Source organism: Pristiophorus japonicus, chromosome 12 (assembly GCF_044704955.1).
Source record: "Pristiophorus japonicus isolate sPriJap1 chromosome 12, sPriJap1.hap1, whole genome shotgun sequence".
NCBI classification, from domain to species: Eukaryota; Metazoa; Chordata; class Chondrichthyes; family Pristiophoridae; genus Pristiophorus; species Pristiophorus japonicus.
Window position 1 is genome coordinate 77,515,183 of NC_091988.1, and position 12,532 is coordinate 77,527,714.

General features: G+C 51.9%; 1 protein-coding gene across 2 annotated transcripts in view; it reads left to right on the forward strand.

Moving 5' to 3' along the window:
* The window catches only part of LOC139277349 (plexin-A1-like), a 633,908-nt gene that overhangs the window by 91,440 nt on the left and 529,936 nt on the right, over nucleotides 1-12,532 (forward strand). The window contains exon 1 of one of the 2 annotated variants that reach the window (XM_070895705.1): nucleotides 8,863-8,926. The exons of the other annotated variant lie outside the window; for it this stretch is intronic. The gene's annotated coding sequence lies outside the window, so the exon portion shown is untranslated. Of the gene's footprint in view, nucleotides 1-8,862; nucleotides 8,927-12,532 lie in introns of those variants that run through there. 2 annotated transcript variants of the gene reach the window in all.

Genomic DNA, 12,532 nt, shown 5'->3' on the forward strand with positions numbered 1-12,532 from the left:
ACAGGTAGAGAGCAGGCAGCTTCAATAGAATACATATCATGATCGCGCAAATGTGTCACGCAAAATTGAAGTAAATGATCCTGTATTTATGTTGAACTATGGACAAGGTCCCAAATGGATTGCTGGCACTGTTTTGGCCAAACAGGGGAGTAGGGTGTTTGTGGTCAAACTCACAAATGGACTCACCTGCAGAAAACACTTGGACCAAACCAAACTCAGATTTACGGCCTATCCAGAACAACCCACAATAGACTCTACCTTTGTCGACCCTCCAACACACACACAAGTGACAACCGACCCAGCGGTTGACCACAAAGCAGAACCCATCACCCGCAGCAGCCCAGCAAGACTCACCACCCCCAGAAGTCCAGCAAGGTCAGCTGCGCAGCAGCCCAGTGAATGCCCACAAATGACTCACCAACATCAGCATTTGCACTGAGACGATCAACCAGGGAAAGGAAGGCCCCATATCGACTCACGTTGTAAATAGTTACCCTATTGACTTTGGAGGGGGGGAGTGTTGTAATGTATGTAAACCTGTAATTACCATACCTAACCACCAGACGGCTTATCACCTGGAGTCCCACAATCCTTTGGGAGCACCTGTATATAAGGAGGCCTCACAGGCTGGAGAGGCACTCTTGAGATTTGTAATAAAGGACTACAGTCACACTTACTTTGAGCTTGCAGTATCTAATCTGACTCCTTATCCAAGACATAACACCGCCCATCAGCCCCGACCCCTCCACTGTTATGTGCTGCGCCGCTCCTGGGTCACGACCCTCTGCTGTTATATACTACACCGCTCCTGGGTCACGACCCCTCCACTGTTATGTACTGCACCGCTCCTGGGTCACGACCCCACCGCTGTTGTATTCTGCACCACTCCTGGGTCATGACCCCACCGCTGTATGTACTGCACCACTCCTGGGTCACGACCCCTCCACTGTTATGTACTGCACCGCTCCTGGGTCACGACCCCACCGCTGTTATATTCTGCACCACTCCTAGGTCACGACCCCACCGCTGTATGTACTACACCACTCCTGGGTCACGACCCCTCCGCTGTATGTACTGCACCACTCCTGGGTCACGACCCCACCGCTGTTATATTCTGCACCACTCCTGGGTCACAACCCCTCCGCTGTATGTACTGCACCACTCCTGGGTCACGACCCCTCTGTTATATGCTGCGCCACTCCTGGGTCATGACCCCTCTGTTGTTATCTGCTGGGTCACGACCCCTCTGTTGTTAAATGCCGCAACGCTCCTGGGCCACGGCCCCGCTGCTGTTAAATGCAGTGCCGCCCCTTTCTGGGCTCAACCTCCGCCCCCCCCCCCCCCCCCCCCGCTGAGCTCAAACGCCTCCTGGGCATCTAACACCTCCCTCGCTCGGACGCCGCACCACACAGGAATCGGACGCCGCACCTGATGGGCCCAACCCTCAGCCCTCTGCTGGACCCAACCCTCAGCCCCCCGTTGTGTCCTACCCTCAGCCCCCCGTTGTGCCCGACCCTCAGCCCCCCGTTGTGCCCTACCCTCAGCCCCCCGTTGTGCCCGACCCTCAGCCCCCCATTGTGCCCGACCCTCAGCCCCCCGCTGGGCCCTACCCTCAGCCCCCCGCTGGGCCCTACCCTCAGCCCCCCGTTGTGCCTGACCCTCAGCCCCCCATTGTGCCCGACCCTCAGCCCCCCGCTGGGCCCTACCCTCAGCCCCCCGCTGGGCCCTACCCTCAGCCCCCCGTTGTGCCCTACCCTCAGCCCCCCGTTGTGCCCTACCCTCAGCCCCCCGCTGGGCCCTATCCTCAGCCCCCGCTGGGTCCTACCCACAGCCCCCCATTGTGCCTGACCCTCAGCTCCCCGTTGTGCCCGACCCTCAGCCCCCCGCTGGGCCCTACCCTCAGCCCCCGCTGGGCCCGACCCTCAGCCTCCCGCTGGGCCCTACCCTCAGCCCCCCGTTGTGCCCGACCCTCAGCCCCCCGCTGGGCCCTACCCTCAGCCCCCACTGGGCCCTACCCACAGCCCCCCGTTGTGCCTGACCCTCAGCCCCCCGCTGGGCCCTACCCACAGCCCCCCGTTGTGCCCGACCCTCAGCCCCCCGCTGGGCCCTACCCTCAGCCCCCGCTGGGCCCTACCCACAGCCCCCCGTTGTGCCTGACCCTCAGCCCCCCGTTGTGCCTGACCCTCAGCCCCCCGCTGGGCCCTACCCACAGCCCCCCGTTGTGCCCTACCCTCAGCCCCCCACCCTCAGCCCCCGTTGTGCCCTACCCTCAGCCCCCCGTTGTGCCCTACCCTCAGCCCCCCGTTGTGCCTACCCTCAGCCCCCCGCTGGGCCCTACCCTCAGCCCCCCGTTGTGCCCTACCCTCAGCCCCCCGTTGTGCCTACCCTCAGCCCCCCGCTGAGCTCAAACGTTGCTCCAATGAGCCCGACTCTCGGCCCCATTTCTTCCCACGTACTTAGCGTCACTTAATACTTCGAAGATGCTGCATCTGTTTTTTGACTTTTCAATTTTGGTGATCGCAGAATCATATTGCTCAGTAAGAAAGAAAGACTTGGATTTCTATAGCGCGTTCACCACCACCGGACGTCTCAAAAGGGTTTTCTTCCAATGAAGTACTTTTGGAGTGTGGTCACGGTTGTAATGTAGGAAACGCAACAGGCAATTTGCACACAGCAAGCTCCCACAAACAGCAATGTGATAATGACCAGATGATCTGTTTCAGTAATGCTGATCGAGGGATGAATATTGGCTCAGGACACCAGGGAGAACTCCGCTGCTCTTCTTCAAAATCGCACCAAGGGATCTTTCACATCCACTTGAGAGAGCAAACCAGGCCTCAGTTTAACGTCTCATCTGAAATACAGCACCTCCCTCAGCACTGCATGTGTTGGCTTAGATTTAGCTCTGGAGTGGGATCTGAACCCACAACTTTCTGACCCAGAAACGAGAGTGTTACCCACTGAGCCATGGCTGACACAGTATATTCAGCCCATCGTGGCACTATCCAATTAGTCCCTCCCTTTCCCCATAGCCCTGCTTTTGTTTTTGAGTTGATATCCAATTCCCTTTTGAATTATCATTGAATCTGCTTTCAGGCTGCGCAATCCAGATCTTAACAACAGGCTGCGTTAAAAAAAAATCTCTTCTCGTCTCCCCTGTGGCTTTTTTGCCAATTAACTTCAAACTGTGTCCCCTGTTTCTGACCCTCCTGCCACTGGAAACAATTTCTCACTATTTACACTGTCACAACCTTTCATTATTTTGAAGCTTACTTTTATTAGGGGCATCAGCAGTGTTCCCGCTGAGTTGCGCGCGCAGCCGCAGTGATCTGCAGGGTCCCGCGCAGGTTCTCTCCGGCTTTCCATTGTAAATACCGCGTGCGCGCAGAAATTTAAAGGGACCGCGTATTAAAAGGGACAGGCCATGCAGAACAAAGCACAGCTTACAGGGAACATTGGGCCTTAGAGTTTCTCGATTAAATAAATCAAATTACAGGATCTTATGTGGCAGAAAGCAATATTTAAATAGAAAGCATAGAATCATAGGAACAGGAAGAGGCCATTCAGCCTCTCAAGCCTGTTTCACCATTCTCTTTAGATCACAGCTGATCTATACCTCAATCACATTTACCCATCTATGCTCCATATCCCTTGATGTCCTAACCGAATAAAACCTAGTGATCTCAGTCTTACAAGTTTCACTCCACCAGCTGTAACAGTCTTTTGGGGAGGTGGTGTGGGCAGCGGCTGAAGAGATACTGGGGCAGAAGTTTGTGTGTACAAGCCCCCACTCCAGAGACTTGAGCTCAAAATCCAGGTTGACGCTCCAGTGCAGTACTGAGGGAGTGCAGCACTGTCGGAGGCACCGTCTTTCGGATGAGACGTTAACCTGAGGCCCCGGCTGCACAGTTTCCGAGACATGTCAGCAGATTGCCCCGTTCTGACACTATTTTTAAATTCAGGCATATTTTAATCCAGTGATCCACCAATCTCTCGATTTTAAAATTCTCATTGTTATGTTCAAATCACTCTATGGCCCTCCCCATCACTGTAACCTCCACCATCCCCACAGCCTTCCAAGCAACGTTCCCTATAAGGTGCGCGGCCATGCAGCTCTCTGCGGGTCCCACGCAGACCAGGACTGGCTTTTTCAGTGTAAAAAGGGGCCACGCACCCCAAAAAAAATTGCTTCCAAGATCTCTGCGCTCCTCCAATTCTAACCCCTTGTGCATCCATCGCTCCCTTCGCCTAAATGGCATTTGATGCTAGATCAATTGTTAATTTTAAATCGGAGATTAACAGCTTTCTGTTAGCCAAGCTGAGGGATACGAAAGCACGGGCCTTATGCTAAACATCAGCAAGACAAAGGTCCTCTACCAGCCTATCCTTACCGCACAGCACTTTCCCCCAGTCATCAAAATCCATGGTGTGGCCCTGGACAACTTGGACCACTTCCCATATCTCGGGAGCCTCTTAGTAACAAAATCTGGAAAAAGGACATACACAGGCTAAGTGAGTGGGCAAAAATTTGGCAGATGGAGTATGATGTTGGAAAGTGTGAGGACATGCACTTTGGCAGAAAAAAAATCAAAGAGCAAGTTATTATTTAAATGGAGAAAGATTGCAAAGTGCCGCAGTGCAGCGGGACCTGGTGGTACTTGTGCATGGAGCACAAAAGGTTAGTATGCAGGTACAGCAAGTGATCAGGAAGGCCAATGGAATCTTGGCCTTTATTGCAAAGGGAATGGAGTATAAAAGCAGGGAAGTCTTGCTACAGTTGTACAGGGTATTGGTGAGGTCACACCTGGAATACTGCGTGCCATATTTATGAAAGGATATACGTGCTTTGGAGGCAGTTCAGAGAAGGTTCACTAGGTTGATTCCGGGATGAGGGGGTTGACTTATGAGGAAAGGTTGAGTAGGTTGGGCCTCTACTCATTGGAATTCAGAAGAATGAGAGGTGTTCTTATCGAAACTTATGATTGTGAGGGGGCTTGACAAGGTCGATGCAGAGAGGATGTTTCCACTGATAGGAGAGACTAGAACTAGAGGGCATAATCTTAGATTAAGGTGCTGCCCATTTAAAACTGAGATGAGGAGAAATTTCTTCTCTCAGAGGGTTGTGGATCTGTGGAATTTGCTGCCTCAGAGAGCTGTGGAAGCTGGGACATTGAATAAATTTAAGACAGAAATAGACAGTTTCTTAAACAATAAGGGAATAAGGGGTTATGGAGAGCGGGCAGGGAAGTGGACCTGAGTCCATGATCGGATCAGACATGATTGTATTAAATGGCGGAGCAGGGGCTGTATGGCCCAATCGTGCTACTATTTCTTATGTTCTTATGTTCTAACAAGAGCAGGCATTGACGACGAGATCCAACATCACCTCCAGTGTGCCAGTGCAGCCTTCGGCTGCCTGAGGAAAAGAGTATTTGAAGACTAGGACCTCAAAACTGCCACCAAGCTCATGGTGTACAGGGCTGTCGTACTTTCCACCCTCCTGTATGGCTCAGAAACATGGACCATGTATCCATGTACAGTAGACATCGCAAGTTGCTGGAAAAATACCACCAACGATGTCGCCGCAATCCTACAAATCCCTTGGGAGGACAGACGCACCAACATTAGCGTCCTCGACCAGGTCAACATCCCCAGCATCGAAGCACTGACCACACTTGATCAGCTCCACTGGTCAGGCCACATAGTTCGCATGCCAGACACGAGACTCCCTAAGCAAGTGCTCTACTCGGATTTCCTTCACGGCAAACGAGCCAAAGGTGGGCAGCAGAAATGTTACAAGGATAATCTCAAAGCCTCCTTGATAAAGTGCAACATCCCCACTGACACCTGGGAGACCCTGGCCAAAGACCACCCTAAGTGGAGGAAGTGCATCCGGGAGGGCGCTGAGCACCTCGAGTCTCGTCACCGAGAGCATGCAGAAATCAAGCGCAGGCAGCGGAAAGAGTGTGTGGCAAACCAGTCCCACCCTCCCCTTCCCTCAACCACTGTCTGTCCCACCTGACAGAGACTGTGGTTCTCGTATTGGACTGTTCAGCCACCTAAGAACTCATGTTAAGAGTGGAAGCAAGTCTTCCTCGATTCCGAGGGACTGCCTATGATGATGATGATGATGATGGTATTAAGGGATATGGGTCACAGGCAAGTATATGGAGTTAGGTCACAGATCAGCCACGATCTCATTGAATGACGGAACAGGCTCAAGGGGCTCAATGGCCTACTCCTGTTCCTGTTCCTGCCCCACCATTGGTGGGCATGCCGTCAGCCGCCTAGACCCGAAGCTTTGGAACTTCCTCCCCGAGTCTCTCCACTTCTCCACCTCTCTCGCCTCCTTGAAGAGGTACATAAAAACTATGTCTTTGACCAAGTGTTTTGTCACCCGTCCTAATGTCTCCTTCTTTGGCTCAGTCTTAATTTCATGACTGATAATCATAGAATCATAGAAGGAGGCCATTCGGCCCATCCTGTCTGTGCTGGCTGACAAAGAGCTATCCAGCCTAATCCCACTTTCCAGCTCTTGGTCTGTAGCCCTGTAGGTTACGGCACTTCAGGTGCACATCCAAGTACTTTTTAAATGTGGTGAGGGTTTCTGCCTCTACCACCCTTTCAGGCAGTGAGTTCCAGACCCCCACCACCCTTGGGGTGAAAAATCTTCCCCTCAAATCCCCTCCAAACCTCCTATCAATTACTTTAAATCCATGCACCCTGGTTGTTGACCCATCTGCTAAGGGAAATAGGTCCTACCTATTCACTCTATCTAAGCCCTCATAATTTTATATACCTCAATCAGACCCTTGTAAATCTCCTATGTACCTCTCGAGTGCAATCACATTTCTCCTGTAATGTGGTGACCAGAACTGCATGCAGTACTCTAGCTGTGGCCTTAATAGTGTTTTATACAGTTCAAGCATAATCTCCCTGCTCTTATATTCTATGTCTCGGCTAATAAAGGCAAGCATTCCGTATGCCTTCTTAACCACCTCATCTATCTGGCCTGCTACCTTCAGGGATCTGTGGACATGCACTCCAAGGTCCCTTTGTTCCTCCACACTTCTCAGTATCCTACCATTTAATGTGTATTCCTTTGCCTTGTTAGCCCTCCCCAAATGTTAAAGTCATTATATAAATGCAATTTATCATTGCATACAGATTTTCTGGCTTACGGTGAGTTTTACTGGGGGACCTGCATTTGCACGCGACCCCTGGTGGCGGCCCCATATTGGCCGGGATCTGGGCCATGTGCCCTGAGGGCCCATGTGATCATCTGCCCTGGCCTACAGCTTGGTTGTTCTAAAATAACTTAAGGTTTTGGGGCCGTGAAGGATGTGAGTGTGGCCAAGATTCAGATTCAACATTACATCCTGAGTATGGGACCTCTTGAAGCATAGGCATGAACCAGCTACAAAGAAGGAGCTGGCGGGTGGCGCGCGGGTGAAGCGTGTAGTGGGAAACAGGCTCCACTATGCAGCAAGGAACTTGTGAGCCATCCACAAGGTGCCAGGCATCGTTGGGTACGGTTCCTCCACCAGTTCACTTTGTGTGCTGTCTCCATCTGGTCCGGGGTCCTGCATGTATTTTATTTTATTTGTTCCTGGGATGTGGGCGTCGCTGGCAAGGCCAGCATTTAATTCCCATCCCTAATTGCCCTTGAGCAGGTGGTGGTGAGCCACCTTCTTGAACCGCTGCAGTCCGTGTGGTGAAGGTGCTCCCACAGTGCTGTTAGGATCCAGGATTTTGACCCAGAGAGAGAAAATGTGTGCATAAGAGAGTGTGTGTGAGAGAGAGGGAGAGAGTGGGTATTTGTGTGAGAGAGAGGGAGAGAGAGAGTGTGTTTGAGAGAGGGAGAGAGAGGCTGTTTGTGTGAGAGAGGGAGAGAGAGTGTGCTTGTGTGAAAGGGAGAGAGAATGTGTGTGTGAGAGGGAGAGAGAGTGTGCTTGTGTGAAAGGGAGAGAGAGTGTGCGTCTGTGAGAGAGGGCGTGTATCTGTGAGAGAGAGAGAGTATGAGAACATAAGAACATAAGAATTAGGAGCAGGGGTAGGCCATTCGGCCCCTCGAGCCTGCTCCGCCATTCAATTAGATCATGGCTGATCTTCTACCTCAACTCCACTTTCCTGCACTATCCCCATATGCCTTAATTCCCTTAATATCCAATAATCTATCGACCTCTGTGTGAGAGAGAGAATGTGTGTCTATGAGAGAGGGAGAGAGAGTGTGTGTGTGTTAATGTATACGTTTTTGAGAGTTTGTGTGTGAGAGAGTGTGTGAGAGAGTGTATGTGTGAGTGTGTACGCGAGAGAGTGAAAGTGTGTATGTGTGAGAGCGTGTAAGTGTATGAGTGAGAGTGTGTGACTATGCATTGCCCTTTTAAGGCAGCTCGGTGGTGCGACAGAGAGAATGTATGTGTCTGTATATTGCCCTTTTAAGAGCTGGATGCTGGGAGAGAGTGTCTGAGAGTGTGTGTGCGCATTGCCCTTTTAAGAAAGCACGCTGCGGACAGAACGAGATTGTGTGCCTGTGTATTGTTCTTTTAAGACAGCCCAGTGCTGGGACTCTGTGTATGTGCATTGCCCTTTTAAGGGAGTCCGGTGCTGGGACAGTGAGTTGTGAGTATGACTTGCATTGCTCTTTTAAGAGAGCCCGGGTGCTGGGACAGAGAGTGTGTCTGTGCATTACCCTTTTAAGACAGCCGGGTGCTGGGACGGAGCGCTGCCTGGCGGTGGGGACAGGCTCCCCCTAGCGCCTGGCTCGCACCCTGGCGGGGGGGGGGGAGGGGGGAGTGGGAGTGGGAGCGAGGCCGCAGCTCCCATTGGATGCCCGGAGTTACATTCCATTCAGTTGGATTGTAGCGAGCGAGGAGCAGCAGTGTCTGTGAGCTAATTATGGCTGGGACATTCACCCATTCACACTGTGAGTACTCGGAGCCGGCTCGGCTCCCTTTCGCTGATTCTATACATTTATTTGTTGCAACAAAAAAAAAGATACAAGGTTACCCAGCTCTTTTCTTGAGACAGAGAAAGTAACAGAAAAGCAAATGAGGCTTTTGTATCCGTGTGATTTCTTTGTTACAACAGTTTTGATACGAGAAAATGTGCTGCATTTCTTTACTGGGCTGGGGTTTTGTGTGTGTGTGTGTGTGTGTGTGTGAGAGAGAGAGAACTACGCGTGTTCGGAGCTTGTAAGTAGCTAGGAAGCAGGTTCAAAGATCATTCCGGCGTTGTTGCAATTCAGTATATTTGTACTTATATATGTACAAGTTTTAATGTAAGGTACAGTACAGCAAGCTGGGACATCGAGAGAGAAATGCCTCGTTTTCTCTGCTTCATACCGCACGTCTATCTGTGTGTAGTTTAAATGAAGGAATGGGGGAATTTCACTAAAAAGGAGTTTTGAAAGCCTCTGATCGCGGACCCAGAGGGTTTTCCCACCTCTCTGTCGCTGGTCTAACGCCGTCCGGACGGCGCAGAAACCGGGATCTGAGAGAGAGAGAATCTCTGGTGCGTTTTTGAAGAATTATATATATTTTTCTATATATTTTTTTTTATCAGTATGGGCTGTGAAATTCCAGCGACAGACACAAGGAAGCACGTCTGCAATAAACTTGTGTTTCTAGTGAGCACTTTTGATGTATTTTTTTGATTTTTTTTTTTGGCTTTAATTTTTTTTTAAAAAAGCTCTGCGTCTTCTCGCCGAATCCACGGATAATGCGCCGAGGTTGGGGGTGATTCCGCCTTTTTCTGTGGGTTGCAGCGAGAGAGGGGGAAATGTGCCAGGGAAGTGGGAGCGGGGTGGGGAGATCTGAAATTGACGAGGAAAGCATTGAAATTGACTGACCGGCGGCGGGGCGGGGGGGATTGAAATTGACATTCTTTTAAAATTCCTGCTACTTTTACCCATTCCACTGGACCTCCCAGTAGAAGAAAGATGTGATTTTGTGTAATGTATGTATGTATATATATATTAAAAAAAAGACAAATTTGAATCGCTGAGGATTTGAGGCTTTTGATAAGATTCCAAGTTTTAATGGGTGTTGGATCTGTTAATAGAGGTGTATTTATTTATTCATTTGTATCCTGGTTAACCGCTGACCATTTATTTAAATGCAGACCCTGTTTATATATGAAATGTTTTTTTGATATATTGTAGGACTCTGGTTTGGCCTGTGTACACACACAGGGCATATATATAAAAAAATAGTGAGTGTGTTTGTGTCTGTGTGCAGAGGATGGCGATCTCAATCTTGCAGACCAATGTGTGAAATAATCGATGTCGTTTCAAACACACATTTATTCCCCAAAATGTGTAGCCTCCTGTGACATGAAAGTGCGTTTCTGATTCTGTGCGGATCCTAAATGATTACATACAGTTACAAAAGGTCAAGGGGAAATGTGTGTGTGAGAGGCGAGGTGGAATGAGAAACAGACTTCACAGAATCGATCTTCATTACCCATTTCTGCCTTGTGTATATTTCTCTCTCTCTCCCGCAAAAACCATGTGCTGAGCGAGCTCCTTCACAAACGAGTATTTAAACACAAATGTTCCCTTTATTTTAATCAGCTGCTGGGCTCGGGTTATGTTTTTGTTTTGTAAAGGCAGCGCCTGTCCTGTTTCTGAGGTTCTGCGGGCGGGAGAAGGGAGGGGAGCTCCGGGAGAGTGGCTGGCTGCAATCTGGCAGTGTGCATGGTTGGATTTTCTCTCGCTCGTTCTCTCTGTCCATTGGGAGCTGCAGAGGTAGATTCCGGTGGGATGTCAGCAAATATTACTAAGCACTGGAGGTGTTGAACTGGTTTGGGTTGTAGGAGCAAGTAGCTAAGATGTCTTCAAGGTAAAATTGAGAAGCCGCATTATGGCCACTAGCTCGGATCGGAGAGAGGTGTAACTCGGTTCATCCAGCCTTAAGCTGTTATGTCTGTGTGTCTTTCCTTCTGTCTGTCTCTCTCTCTCTCTCTCTCTCTCTCCGTCTCTCCCTCCGCCTGTATATGTGTGCCTCTGTGTACTCTCTCTCCCCCTCTCTGTGCATATCTCTCGCCCTCTCTGTGCACCCCCCTCTCTCGCCCTCTCTGTGCACCCCCCTCTCTCGCCCTCTCTGTGCACCCCCCTCTCTCGCCCTCTCTGTGCACCCCCCTCTCTCGCCCTCTCTGTGCACCCCCCTCTCTCGCCCTCTCTGTGCACCCCCCTCTCTCGCCCTCTCTGTGCACCCCCCTCTCTCGCCCTCTCTGTGCACCCCCCTCTCTCGCCCTCTCTGTGCACCCCCCTCTCTCGCCCTCTCTGTGCACCCCCCTCTCTCGCCCTCTCTGTGCACCCCCCTCTCTCGCCCTCTCTGTGCACCCCCCTCTCTCGCCCTCTCTGTGCACCCCCCTCTCTCGCTCTCTGTGCACCCCCCTCTCTCGCTCTCTGTGCACCCCCCTCTCTCGCTCTCTGTGCACCCCCCTCTCTCGCCCTCTCTGTGCACCCCCCTCTCTCGCCCTCTCTGTGCACCCCCCTCTCTCGCCCTCTCTGTGCACCCCCCTCTCTCGCCCTCTCTGTGCACCCCCCTCTCTCGCCCTCTCTGTGCACCCCCCTCTCTCGCCCTCTCTGTGCACCCCCCTCTCTCGCCCTCTCTGTGCACCCCCCTCTCTCGCCCTCTCTGTGCACCCCCCTCTCTCGCCCTCTCTGTGCACCCCCCTCTCTCGCCCTCTCTGTGCACCCCCCTCTCTCGCCCTCTCTGTGCACCCCCCTCTCTCGCCCGCTCTGTGCACCCCCCTCTCTCGCCCGCTCTGTGCACCCCCCTCTCTCGCCCGCTCTGTGCACCCCCCTCTCTCGCCCGCTCTGTGCACCCCCCTCTCTCGCCCGCTCTGTGCACCCCCCTCTCTCGCCCGCTCTGTGCACCCCCCTCTCTCGCCCGCTCTGTGCACCCCCTCTCTCGCCCGCTCTGTGCACCCCCTCTCTCGCCCGCTCTGTGCACCCCGCTCTGTGCACCCCCTCTCTCGCCCGCTCTGTGCACCCCGCTCTGTGCACCCCCCTCTCTCGCCCGCTCTGTGCACCCCCCTCTCTCGCCCGCTCTGTGCACCCCCCCTCTCTCTTTCCCCCCCCCCCCCCCCCCCCCCCACATTGAGTTGCATTGAAGTCTTGGTGGAGGAATTTTAAACTGTATGTCCATCAGTGAGGAAGGAACGGGGAATGCCTTTGGCAGTAGAAACTTATTTTGCAATCGTTCAGTCACTTGGACTTGAAGTCCGATATAGCCATAAAGCAGTAAGATGGAGTCGGATGTTTTGTCAAAAGATCACATTCCACTCACCCCAACTCTGATCTAACCAGCTCGCCGCATCTTCCCACAAAGTATCGAGTATAATTAAGTGTTTTGTTCCCTCTGGATCTGTTTATACATTGTTTTTGATTGGCAGTCAGGCTGCTCCAAGTGTTTTGAGTCACTGTTGTTTCTGGGAAGATTAATACTGAGTTGGGGAAGTCTTAAAGGGCCAAGTGCTCAGAAACCCTTCCAGATTGTTTTTTTGGGGGGAGTGGGGGGGGGGG